Below are 14,675 nucleotides of genomic sequence, written 5' to 3'. Positions count from 1 at the left end.
TTGGAGGTGGTGCAGCGAAGATTCACTAGATTGATTCCTGGGATGAGAGGGCTGTCCTATGATGAGAGATTGTGTAGAATGGGCCTATACTCTCTGGAGTTTAGAAGAATGAGAGGTGATCTCATTGAAACACACAAGATTCTGAAAGGGATTGACAGGGTAGATGCTGAGAGGTTGTTTCCCCTGCTGGAGTGTCTAGAACTAGGGGGCATAGTCTCAGGATAAGGGGTCGGCCATTTAAGACTGAGATGAGGAAGAATTTCTTCACTCAGAGGGTTGTGAATCTTTGGAATTCTCTGCCCCAGAGGGCTGTGGATGCTGAGTCTTTGAGTATATTCAGGGCTGAGATAGATAGATTTTTGGACTCTAGGGGAATCAAGGGAAATGGAGATCGGGCGGGAAAGTGGAGTTGGGGTCGATGATCAGCCATGATCTTATTGAATGGCGGAGCAGGTTCGAGGGGCCCTGTGGCAGAGCAGGCTTGAGGGGCCCTGTGGCGGAGCAGGCTCGAGGGGCCCTGTGGCGGAGCAGGCTCGAGGGACCCTGTGGTGGAGCAGGCTCGAGGGACCCTGTGGCGGAGCAGGCTCGAGGGGCCCTGTGGCGGAGCAGGCTCGAGGGGCCTTGTGGCGGAGCAGGCTCGAGGGGCCCTGTGGTGGAGCAGGCTCGAGCGGCCCTGTGGCCGACTCCTGCTCCTATTTCTTATGTTCTTATAAATCTTCCGACTGCGCCCTCCTGCCGCGGAGCCTCGGCTGCTTGAAACACGTATCAGGAACTCAATTGAATGCCCAACTACAGACTATTAATTGCAGTGGATGGAAAATCATGGGTTGGTGATTTCTTTGTGTCAGACAGGAGGGAGTTGCGACCTTTAACCTGTTAAATACTGTCACCAACATTCGGGAAAGACGAGTCAAGTACCAAGGTGGAATACTACCAGCACCGACAAACTGGCTGCTTTCTGACAAAGAGCCCAGGAGGGAGCAGATTTTCCTCGTGAGTTCTTGGACATGGAGCATGGTGCAGGCAGTGTGCCGATTGGAAAATCAGACACCAGGGAGGGAGAGGAGGGCCTGAACCCCCAACGCAAAGGACAGCAATTGTTCAACATGCATAAACCAGCCGGGAGGCAAAATAAAGGGAAGGACATAAACTGCAGTCCAGAGAAACTCCACAAGGCCACTTTGCAAATCACAGATCTTCCAAGGAGCAACTTTAGATTCACAAAGGAGGCACACGTCAGAACTCCCCCCAAAACCCACACTCAGAACCAGCAGAAAACCATGTTACATAGAATTACATCGAATGTTACACCACAGGAACAGGCCATTTGGCCCAACTGGTCAATGCCGGTGTTTATGCTCCACACGAGCCTCCTCCCACCTTACTTCATCTCACCCTCGCAACATATCCTTCTATTACTTTCTCCTTCATGTGTTTATCTAGCTTCCGCTTAAATGCATCTGTGCTATTTCCCTCAACCACTCCATGTGGTAGCGAGTTCCACATTCTCATCACTTAGATGTACGAGAAATTTCCCTGAGACTAGAGGAGGTGAGATTTGAGCCAGCTGGTCCAAATATAGCTGTCAACAGCGTAAGCTGGGCCTACCCAGGAGCAGAGGATCCAGGAGTTGGATACCATGTTAATAATGCACTGCACTCCAACCCATTCCAGCATGGTCACACAACAGTCCTGTATCACAGTTGGAAGTGAGCTGGGCTCAGGTGCTCCAAACTGGTGGTTCCAGCAGTCCATAACCAGCCAGGACACGTGGTTCAGTGATGTCACAGTCAGAGCTCCCTGGAATCCTGCTCTGACTCGTGAGCTGTGAAGGTTGAAGGTCGCAACTGCTGCTCTGGGCGATGTGCCACTTCCAATAACACCCTGTGAAAACAAAAGAAAGGCTTGTATTTACGTAATGGCTTATCACATCTCCCAGAAAATAATCAATATGCTTCATATGCAATGGATTTGTTTTCTCTCTGACTCTCCTTTCATGAAAGGACTCCTCTGACTGGGCACAGTGCATGCCCTAAGGTCACTCCACTACTTCACCAAAATGGCCGCTAGTTGTGAAGGAGTCTCAACAGTGATTTGCCGGCATTAGGCCTGAGCCCAACTTTGTCTCCACCCCACCCCACATCCAACAGGTGTCACGAGGGAAGTGATCAGGTGCATGAACTCGGGGCAATTATTCCACCCCTCCTGTCGCCCGGAATCCCGCTCCCGCCCGCCGGCCTCCTCGTCATTCCCACCGGGTTCAGGCGTGAGTCAGCCTTGGATCATTTAAATGAAGCCCGGGAGTTAAAATGGCGTCATGCTGGCGCTGTCATGGGGGGGGGGGCTTCCCAGCCACGCCGGCCCCTGCACACCTCCCTCCCTCCCCGGGTTACAATCAGGGCTCATGAGCTGAGTCCCAGAGCAGTGCTTCACTTAAACTGGTTGGGCCCCAAAATCCTCAGTCTCACTGTCCTGGGCATAAGCGTCCTCCTCCTGACCTCAGCTCCTGACCCCACTGCGGTAACTGGGTCAGGGCGGGGTCACCTGCTTTAAATATTTTCAGCAGGCGGTCCAGTTGTATCTTGAGCGGCCACTAAAGAATGCAGGGAGGGGTGTGGCGCTGGACGGTCACATTGGAGGAGGCAGGTGGCAGGCCCCTCGCCTCCAACAGGGCAGATCGGCAATCAATTGTCCCCTGCCACCCCCTAAGAGGGCCAGTCAAAATAATGTGGCTGAGCCTTTTTCAGGGTCTTTACTTTTCTTCTCAGGATGTGGCCGTCGCTGGCAAGGCCAGCATTTATTGCTCATCCTTACTTGCCCTGAAACTGAATGGTTTTCCAGGCCACTTCAGAGTCAACCACGTTGGCGTGGGACTCGAGTCAAATACAGGCCAGACCAGGTAAGTGCGGCTGGTTTCCTTCACTGAAGGACATTAGTGGAACCAGTTGGGTTTTGTAATGTTCCTGGCCTGGTGACCCTGGTGGGCATCAACGTGACCAGGATGCTGGTTCATTCCCAGTGTCTAAATGGCTGGAGGTGGAAGCCCCAGGAATTCCAGCAGCGGAAACGGTCCTCGCCTCCTGATCACACCAGGGGTCTTCCATGGGGGCTGAAGATATTCCAGGTCCCATCGGAAACTGGTCACAGATTCCCTTCTGGGCCGAGATCTGGTATCTGCAGGTTCTGGCTGATTTTGCTCACCATGCTCGGCCTCTCTCACCTGCTTTAAACTCACCTGCCCCCAACATCCACCCCCACCGCCGCCCCCCCCCCCCCCAAACACACCCCCGCCACATCCCCACCCATTGCGCCTCAGGCCGCAAGGAAATGCAGGGCTGGTTTCTTCACTTGAATGAGTTGGGCCAATTGCTGCATCCAAGGATTAAGGCTGGACAACAGCTCTCCTACTGGCTTGGAAGCACAAATCACAAGCACGACAGTATAAGAAGCCAGAGAGCAATGAACAATGTACGGTGTAAATAACTGGAGAGAACAAGTCTGCAACAAACTGCAAAGCGCCACATGACCCAATGGAAATCATCTCACAACACAGGTCCCCTAACCCCTATGATAATGGCTATTTCTGGTTCAGTAACAATCCCACTCAGACAATATAAATAGGACATGGTGCTGTTCTTGGCTATTTATACTGGACTGCTCTTCACTAAGCAGTACAGATGATACAGCTCTAAAAACCTCAAGGTGGAGGAGGTGTCTGCAAGAGCTGACCTTGGTCGCTGGGCTGACTGGTGAGCCAACTTCTCCAACCACTTGGCTTATTTGACCAGTCTGGTGCAGGATGTTCTCCAGTAAGATATCAGTTGGATAGTTTCCCTGTAGCTATGCTGGGATTCGAGAGTGTCTCTTGCAAGTTAGTTGGTAACACATAAACGTATGAAAAAGGGCAGAAATAGCGCACTGAGTCCATCCAGCCTGTCCCAGCCAGATACGGCGGTGTCTCAATTGACTCACCCGCCGGGCACTCACTCACTTTCTCCTGGGAGAGATAGAAAAACAGAGAGAACAAGAAGCCATAGACCAATTTAGAGGGGAGAAACTCTGGGAAATTCTTCTCTGAAGGTAATCAAACAGGTTCCAGGAGACGGCAGTGACACTTACCAATAATCCCAGCTACCTCTAACCTACCTTCTATAACTTTGTATGTCCACTACTTTCAGAACAAGAAAAAAGAAAGATTTGCATTCATATAATGCCTTTTACAACCTCAGGATGTCCCAAAGCATTTTACAGTATTTTTGAAGTGTAGTCACTGTTGTAATGTAGGAAATGCGGCAGCCAAATTGCGCACAGCAAGCTCCCACAAATGTTGCAATGAGATAAATGACTAGATGATCAGTTTTTAGGTGTTGTTTGAGGGATAACTGTTGGTCAGGGCACCATTAGAACTCCCCTGCTCTTTTTCGAATAGTGCCGAGGGATCTTTTACGTTCACCTGTGAGGGCAGACGGGGCCTTGGTTTAACGTCTCATCTGAAAGACGGCACCTCCGACAGTGCAGCACTCCCTCAGCACTGTCAGCCTAGCGTTATGTGCTCAAGTGTCTGAAGTGTACCCACAACGCACAACCTTCAGGAACTCATCTCGCTTCCTTTTGAAGGGCTGCAGTGGAACCATACTTAATGCAATAATAGCCACTGATTACAGTGGCTGAAGTATGCTTTTTTCTGGTGCAGGTTGCTCCATTATTAGACACCTATGCTTGTGTGTGATAACAATAGAAAATGCTGGAAACACTCAGCAGGTCAGGCAACATCGAGGAGAGAGAAAGAGTTTTGTTTTGGGTCGAGGACCCTTCGTCAGAACTCACTGGTTGTGTGCTGCTTATTCTCAGTGCTGATCACCCCTTGCATTAACTGCTTGTGTGCTGCTTATTCTCAGTGCTGATCACCCCTTGCATTAACTGCTTGTGTGCTGCTTATTCTCAGTGCTGATCACCCCTTGCATTAACTGCTTGTGTGCTGCTTATTCTCAGTGCTGATCACCCCTTGCATTAACTGCTTGTGTGCTGCTTATTCTCAGTGCTGATCACCCCTTGCATTAACTGGTTGCAAAATCTGGCTCATCAAAGGTCGACCTTTTGTTATAGAACATGGAAGATAGTGGAATACTCTGCTTCTCGGCCTCATTCAACACTACAATAGTTCATTATCAGTAAGGATTACAAATTTTGAATCCAGGGAGTAGATCTTCCCATTAGCAGCAGTGCTTCCACCGCCAGTCACTAGTTTAATTCTGGTGTCGGTATTTTTTTTACCAGTCTGGCAAGCTTTCTGATTTCCAGCCGAGAATGTGGTAACATTGGTTAACAAAGAGGTCGGTACCATTGACCTACTGCCCGAATTTTTTATTTTGCTTTATGCCCACTACTTGTCAAAATAGGATGATATACCAACATGCCAACTCCTTCCAGCTCTCGTTCATGCTGTTCATTGGGGTTCAGAAACAGCGCATTTGGAGTTGGATGAGTTCATCCTATTAACCACCACTAGTCATTTATTCTGGCAACTCTGTCCCCGTGACACCTCAGTAACAACCTATGGGCCTTTCTCTGCTCTCAAGGTCTAATTCATGAGATCCTAACTCCTGTACCACAACGTGAGGTTTCACCCTGTACCCAAAACAAGATATCTCAGCTCCTATACATGAGATCTCAGCCCCTTATACACATGAGATCTCAGCTCCTACCAACTCCTATGCCAGTGGGAACTCATGTTCGACCAAGTGTGGCATCAAGGTGCCCCAGTAAAACTGAAGTCAATGGGAATCAAGGGGGAAACTCTCCACTGGCTGGAGTCATACCTAGCACAAAGGAAGATGGTTGTGGTTGTTAGAGGCCAATTATCTCAGCCCCAGGACATCGCTGCAGGAGTTCCTCAGGGCAGTGTCCCAGGCCCAAACATGTCCAATTGGTTCATCAATGACCTTCCTGCCACCATAAGGTTAGAAGTGGGCATGTTCGCTGATGACTGCACAGTGTTCAGTTCCATTCGCAACTCCTCAGGTAATGAAGCAGTCCATGCCCGAATGCAACAAAACCCGGACAACAACCAGGCTTGGGCTGATAAGTGGCAAATAATATTCATGCCACACAAGTGCCAGGCAATGACCATCCCCAACAATAGAGAGTCTAACCACCTCCCCTTGACGTCCAATGGTATTATCATTGCCGAGTCTCCCAGCATTTTCATCCTGAGGGTCACCATTGACCAGAAACTTAACTGGACCAGCAACATAAATACTGTGGCTACAAGAGCAGGTCAGAGGCAGGATATTCTGCGGCGAGTGTCTCACCTCCTGACTCCCCAAATCCCCAAAGCCTTTCCACCATCTACAAGACACAAGTCAGGAGTGTGATGGAATATCGCATATTGTAGAATATCTCCATATCGCTTGATTCCCCTAGAGTCCAAAAATCTATCTAACTCAGCCTCGAATATATTCAACGACTCAGTCAGCTCCTTCGGGCAGAGAATTCCAAAGATTCACAACCCTTTGTCCCATGTCAATAAATGTCCTTGGTAAGACTAAACATTAAAGCACTAAAATCCACTGTTGCTTAGTAACTTCGCACTCAGTAACTCAACAAGCCTGACCTTGATGAAAATAAAACTGACTCCACAGTTGGAGCAGCACATTGCATCCAGGTGATTCCCTGTGTGGGTGTTTGGCACCACCTGGTGGCCACCTCTGAATTGCAGCAGCCTCATTGATTTTTTAAAATTCGTTTATGGGATGTGGGCATCGCTGGCAAGGCCAGCATTTATTGCCCATCCCTAATTACCCTTGAGAAGGTGGTGGTGAGCTGCCTTCTTGAACCGCTGCATTCCGTGTGGTGAAGGTACTCCCACAGTGCTGTTAGGGAGGAAGTTCCAGGATTTTGACCCAGCAACGATGAAGGATCGGTGATATACGTCTAAGTCAGGATGGTGTGTGACTTGAAGGGGAACTTGGAGGTGGTGGTGCTCCCATGCACCTGCTGCCCTTGTCGATTTAGGTGGAAGAGGTCGCGGGTTTGGGAGGTGCTGCCAAAGAAGCCTTGGCGAGTTGCTGCAGTGCATCTTGTAGATGGTACACACTGCAGCCACGGTACGCCGGTGGTGGAGGGAGTGAATGTTTAAGGTGGTGGATGGGGTGCCAATCAAGCTTCTTGAGTGTTGTTGGAGCTGCACTCATCCAGGCAAGTGGAGAGTATTCCATCACACTGCTTACTTGCGCCTTGTAGATGGTGGAAAGGCTTTGGGAAGTCAGGAGGTGAGACACTTGTCGCAGAATACCTAGCCTCTGACCTGCCCTTGTTGCCACAGTATTTATGTGGCTGGTCCAGTTAAGTTTCTGGTCAATGATGACCCCCAGGATGTTGATGGTGGGGGATTCGGTGATGGTAATGCCATTGAATGTCAAGGGGTGATGGTTAGACTCTCGCTTGTTGGAGATAGTCATTGCTTGGCACTTCTGTGGCGCAAATGTTACCTGCCACTTATTGGCCCAAGCCTGAACCTCGGCCAGGTCTTGTTGCATGCGGGCATGGACTGCTTCATTATCTGAGGAGTTGTGAATGGCACTGAACACTGTGTAGTCATTAGCGAACATCCCCATTTCTCACCTTATGTTGGAGAGAAGGTCGTTGATGAAGCAGCTGAAGATGGTTGGGCCTAGGACACTGACCTGAGGAACTCCTGCAGCGATGTCCTGGGGTTGTGATGATTGGCCTCCAACAACCACAACCATCTTCCTTTGTGTTAGGTATGACTCCAGCCAGTGGAGAGTTTTCCCCCTGATTCCCTTTGACTTCAGTTTAACTGGGGCTCCTTCATGCCACACTCAGTCAAATGCTGCCTTGATGTCAAGGGCAGTCACTCTCACCTCACCTGTGGAATTCAACTCCTTTGTCCATGTTTGGAATGAGGCTATAATGAGGTCGGGAGCAGAGTGATCTTGGCGGAACCCAAACTGGGCATCAGTGAGCAGGTGAGTAAGTGCCGCTTGATAGCACTGTCGATGACACCTTCCAGCACTTTGCTGATGATTGAGAGTAGACTGATGGGGCGGTAATTGGCCAGATTGGATTTGTCCTACTTTTTGTGGACAGGACATACCTGGGCAGTTTTCTACATTGTCGGATAGATGCCAGTGTTGTAGCTGTACTGGAACAGCTTGGCTAGAGGTGCGGCTAGTTCCAATTCAAATGCTTTATTGGCACAAGTCTTCAGCATGTTAGCTGGGATGTTGACGTGGCACATAGCCTTTGCTGTATCCAGTGCACTGTACAGATAACTGTAGCTGTAGTAAAGACAGCTGCTTTACGGTAGCTGTAGTAAAGACAGCTGCTTGACGGCAGTCGTATAAATAGGAAGCCATCTTGGCCATGCAGCAGTACTGCATGAGCTGGCACTGACTCAAGACCTAATAAAGAGTACTCAACGATATCTACTCGTAAGCCTCTTAATACTAAGATATAAGATAACATAACATGGTACCAGGATTTATAGAACGCACGATACAGGCATACCACAACAACGGAAGGGATAAAACCACAGACTAGCCTGCAACTTGAAGGAAATCTGGATGAAAATTGGCGCGAATTCAAACAACGCTTTCTTCTCTACCTCACAGCGATCGACGCCACGACTAGCTCTGGAACACGTAAGATAGCTTTGTTGCTAACAGTGGCTGGCTCGCAGGCAATTGAGCTGTATAATACATTTACGTTTGCAGCGGAAGGTGATAAAAATGATCTGGACAAGGTGATAGATTTGTTCGATAAATACTGCACACCTAAAAAGAATGAAACGTTCGAGAGATTTGTTTTTCGCTTCCGCGTGCAAAAGCAAGGAGAATCCTTTGATGTTTTTCTGACAGACTTGAAAACAAAAGCACAAACGTAACTTTGGAGACTTGAAGGAATCGATGACACGCGATCAGGTCATTTTCAGAATACTTGACAAGAAGGTGAGGGAGAGAATGCTTAGGGACAATGACTTAACTTTGGATGCTGCAGTAAAAATATGTCATGCTAGTGAACTCTCAGCCATGCACACGCAAACATTCGATGGGACAAGATTTCTGCAGAAGGGATTCAGCCAGACAAGTCAAAGGTAAAGGCCATACATGACATGGAAAAACCAAAGGACAAGAAAGGGGTTCAGCAGGCCCTTGGCATGGTTAATTACCTAGGGAAATTCATTCCAAATCTGGCAGTGAAAACCGCTCACTTGAGAAAACTGCTGCACCAAGAGACAGAGTTCCAATGGGGACATGAACATGAGAATGAATGGAAAGGGCTGCTACACATTCTAGCAAGTGAACCCCTACTGAAGCTCTTCTGCCCTGAAAAGAGGACAAAAGTGTCCACAGATGCCTCTAAGGATGGATTAGGGGCTGTCCTTCTACAGGAAGATGAAGGAGAATGGCGACCAGTGGCATATGCGTCACGCTCCATGACGGCTACAGAGTGCCAGTATGCGCAAATAGAGAAGGAGTGCCTGGGCTTGGCATTTGGGTGTGAAAAATTTCATACCTACATCTATGGTCTTCCCAAGGTTATCCTAGAAACTGACCATAAGCCACTGCTAGGGATCGCAAAAAAGAATCTGTGTGACATGTCATCACGGATACAGCGCCTAATGATGAGACTACAATGTTATGATTTTGAGCTCACATATGTGCCAGGGACACAAATGTTCATTGCAGATAGACTATCCAGGGCTGCGCCTCGTGCCACACAAAACAGTGAAACAGAAGAGGATGTGGCCCTTCATGTGGATATGGTCTATGCAGCATTGCCCACCTCACAGGAACAACTATCAAAGATAGCCACAGAGACATCAAAGGACCCTGTTCTGAGGAAAGTGATGAGAAATCTTCAAGAGGGTTGGAAGAAAGGGTCATGTAAACAATATCATCTTATTCAGTCTGAGCTTTCTGTGGTCAATGGAATACTGCTTAAGTGTGACAGGATTGTAGTGCCCATCTCTATGCAACGAGAAATGCTTCACAGGATACATGAAGGGCACCTGGGTGTGGAAAAGTCAAAAAGGAGAGCACGTGAGGCACTCTACTGGCCAAACATGAACTCTGATATTGACCAGATGATCAGTGAGTGTGCTACATGTCAGGAATATCACTACAAGCAAACAAAAGAGCCCTCATTACCACAGAGCTCCCATCACAACCTTGGGAAAAGGTAGGAACTGATATTTTTCACTACGAAGGAAAAGACTATTTGTTAGTTATTGATTATTACTCTAATTATCCTGAGATTGCTCTCCTACCCAGCACCATGTCAAGAGCTGTAATAACTCACCTGAAGTCAATCTTTTCCAGGCAGGGCATCCCTCTAACTCTGGTCTCTGATAATGGCTCTCCCTATGCCAGTCATGAGTTTCAGTCGTTTGCTACAGAGTATGAGTTTAAGCATGTAACCTCCAGCCCGCTCTACCCTCGAGCCAATGGAAAAGCGGAGAAGGGGGTACAGATTTTGAAAAGACTATTAAAGAAAGCAGCACACAGCAACACTGACCCATATCTGGCCATGATGTCGTACAGGGCGGCCCCGCTGGAAAGTGGCAAGTCTCCAGCTGAGCTCTTACTGGGTCGCAAAATCCGTACTCGACTTCCCAGGCATGTCACACCTGATCACAGAGATGAGGTACGGGCAGACAAGGCCCGGAAACTTCAGCGGAAACAAAAAACACTCCATGACCGCACAGCCACTGCACTAGTGCCTCTACAGGAGAAGGATGTAGTTCGCATTGAAGGGCCTGGGTCATGGAATCAAAGAGCCACCGTTCTACAACAGGTCGCCCCCAGGTCACACAGTGTCATGACAGAAAATGGCAATGTGTATCGCAGAAACAGGAGGCACCTACTGAAAACAACCGAGACCTATCAGCCGCAGGAGGACAGAGAGGATGAGCTGATGATGGAAATCCGACAGAGTGACGAGGAGACGAGGGCAATGCCACAAAGTGATGAAGTACACAGGGGTGACAATGAGACAAGGGATCTGTGTGGTACAGACATGAACTTAATGGACACAACTCCCGCTCAGCTACGCAGGTCACAGTGCACCAGAATGCCTGTCGTTAGACTCGACATGTCGACAAGGGAAAGACTGTAAACAGCTAATGGACTTCTGGGTGTGGGTAGTGTTTATATGTACCAGCAGTTATTGCAAGGTATAGTTACACTGACACTTTTTACATGTTGTTAATAGTAATTAATAGTAGTTACACTGACTGTTTTTATATGTTGTTAATATGTGTTCTATGTGTTATGTTATGTTATGGTGTTTACTGTTTATGTCATCATTGAGGGGGAAAGATGTACAGATAACTGTAGCTGTAGTAAAGACAGCTGCTTGACGGCAGTCGTATAAATAGGAAGCCATCTTGGCCATGCGGCAGCACTGCACGAGCTGGCACTGACTCAAGACCTAATAAAGAGTACTCAACGATATCTACTTGTAAGCCTCTTAATACTAAGATATAAGATAACATTACAGTAGGGAGTTCCAGGATGTTGAACCAGTGACGATGAAGGATCGGCGATACACTTCTAAGTCAGGATGGCGTGTGACTTGGAGGGGAATTTGGAGGTGGTGGTGTTCCCATGCGCCTGCTGCCCTTGTCCTTCTAGGTGGAAGTGGTCCTGGGTTTGGTTGATGCTGCGGAAGAAGCCTTGGTGAGTTGTTGCAGTGCAACTTGAAGATGGTACACACTGCAGCCATGGTACGTCGGTAGGGGAGGGAGAGAATGTTTAATGTGGCGGATCGGGTGCCAATCAAAGCGGCTGCTTTGTCCTGGATGGTGTTGAGCTTCTTGAGTGTTGTTGCAGCTGCACTCATCCAGGCAAGTGGAGAGTATTCCATCACAATCCTTACTTGTGCTTTGTAGATGGTGGAAATGCTTTGGGGTGTCAGGAGGTGAGACACTCGTCACAGAATACCTAGCCTTTGACCTGCTCTTGTTGCCACAGTATTTATGTGGCTGGTCCAGTTAAGTAACTGTTCCCCTGTACCTGATTAATGCATGGACTGATCCCTCATACCTGATTTATGAATGGATTGGTCTCTGTACCTGATTAATGAATGGACTGGTCCCTGTACCCGATTAATGAATGGACTGGTCCCTGTACCCAATTAATGAATGGACTGGTCCCTGTACCCAATTAATGAATGGACTGGTCCCGGTACTTGATTAATGATTGGACTGGTCCCTGTACTTGATTAATAAGAACATAAGAACATAAGAAATAGGAGCAGGAGTAGGCCAATCGGCCCCTCGAGCCTGCTCCGCCATTCAATAAGATCATGGCTGATCTGATCCTAACTGCCAATCCACTATCACAGAACCATCTCCTGCATCTAACAGAATTAGACACACGAAATAGGAGCAGGATCAGGCTACACAGCCCCTGGGCCCGCTCCGCTACCCACAGGGCCATGACCGATCCGAACCTAGACTCATGTCCAAATTCCTGCCCGCTCCCCGTAACCCTTAATTCCCTTTACTTCTAGGAAACTGTCTATTTCTGTTATAAATTTATGTAATGATGTAGCTTCTACAGTTTTTTGGGGCAGCATATTCCATGGACCTACCACCCTCTGAGTGAAGTAGTTCCTCCTCATCTCAGTTTTGAAAGAGCAGCCCCTTATTCTAAGACTATGCCCCCTAGTTCTAGTTTCACCCATCATCGGGAACATCCTCCCCGCATCCACCCGATCCAACCCCTTCACAATCTTATATGTTTCAATAAGATCGCCTCTCATTCTTCTGAACTCCAATGAGTAGAGTCCCAATCTACTCAACCTCTCCTCATATGTCCATCCCCTCATCCCCGGGATTCACCGAGTGAACATTCTTTGTACTGACTCGAGAGCAAGTATGTCTTTTCTTAAGTATGGACACCAAAAATGTATGCAGTATTCCAGGTGCGGTCTCACCAATACCTTGTACAACTGAAGCAATACCTCCCTATTTTTATATTCTAGCCCCCTAGCAATGAAAGCCAACATTCCATTGGCCTTCTTAATCACTTGCTGCACCTGCATACTAACCTTTTGAGTTTCGTGCACCAGGGCCCCCAGATCCCTTTGTACTTCAGTACTTTCCAGTTTCTTGCCATTAAGATAATAACTTGCTCTACGATTTTTCCTGCCAAAGTGCATAACCTCACACTTTCCAGTATTGTATTCCATCTGCCAAATCTCTGCCCACTTACTTAGCCTGTCTATGTCCCCTTGAAGGTTTTTTTATGTCCTCCTCACTCACTACTTTCTCCCCCATCTTAGTATCATCTGCAAACTTTGATATGTTACACTCGGTCCCCTCCTCCAAATCGTTAATATAGATTGTAAAGAGTTGGGGACACAGCACTGACCCCTGCGGAACACCACTAGTTACTGATTGCCAGTCTGAGAATGAACCATTTATCCCAACTCTCTGCCTTCTGTTAGATAGCCAATCCTCTATCCATGTTAGAATATTACCCCCAATCCCGTGATTTTTTATCTTAAGCAATAATCTTTTGTGTGGCACCTTGTCAAATGCCTTTTGGAAGTCTAAATACACTACGTCCACTGGTTCACCTTTATCCACCCTATATGTTACTTCCTCAAAGAACTCCAGCAAATTTGTCAAACATGACTTCCCCTTCATAAAACCATGTTGACTTTGTCCTATTAAATTATGATTATCCAAATGTCCTGTTACTGTCTCCTTAATAATGGACTCCAAAATTTTACCTACCACAGATGTTAGGCTAACCCGTCTATAGTTTCTAGCCTTCAGTCTACTGCCCTTTTTAAATAAGGGTGTTACATTAGCAGTTTTCCAATCTGCCGGGACCATTGCCGAGTCCAGGGAGTTTTGGAAAATTATTACCAATGCATCCACAATCCCTACTGCCACTTCCCTCAAGACCCTAGGATGTAAGCCATCAGGTCCAGGTGATTTATCCGCCTTGAGTCCCATTATTTTACCGAGTACCACTTCCTTAGTGATTTTGATTGTGTTTAGCTCCTCCCCCCCTTTAGCCCCCTGTTTGTCCAGTGTTGGAATATTCTTAGTGTCTTCTACTGTAAAGACTGATGTAAAATATTCATTCAGTCATAGAGTCATAGAGTCATAGAGTTATACAGCACGGATAGAGGCCCTTCGGCCCATCGTGTCCGCGCCGGCCATCAAGCCCTGTCTAATCTAATCCCATATTCCAGCATTTGGTCCGTAGCCTTGTATGCTATGGCATTTCAAGTGCTCATCCAAATGCTTCTTAAATGTTGTGAGGGTTTCTGCCTCCACAACCCTTTCAGGCAGTGAGTTCCAGACTCCAACCACCCTCTGGGTGAAAAAGTTCTTTCTCAAATCCCCTCTAAACCTCCCGCCCTTTACCTTGAATCTATGCCCCCTAGTTATTGACCCTTCTACTAAGGGAAGAAGCTCCTCAGTATCCATCCTATCTATGCCCCTCATAATTTTGTACACCTCAATCATGTCCCCCCTCAGCCTCCTCTGCTCCAAGGAAAACAAACCCAATCTGCCCAGTCTCTCTTCATAGCTGAAGCGCTCCAGCCCTGGTAACATCCTGGTGAATCTCCTCTGCACCCTCTCCAAAGCGTTCACATCCTTCCTGTAGTGTGGCGACCAGAACTGCACA

Source organism: Somniosus microcephalus, chromosome 6 (genome assembly GCF_052327205.1).
Source record: "Somniosus microcephalus isolate GS21.2 chromosome 6, FLI_Smic_1.0, whole genome shotgun sequence".
Taxonomy (NCBI): Eukaryota; Metazoa; Chordata; class Chondrichthyes; order Squaliformes; family Somniosidae; genus Somniosus; species Somniosus microcephalus.
Note: the sequence above shows the minus strand (reverse complement) of the source record.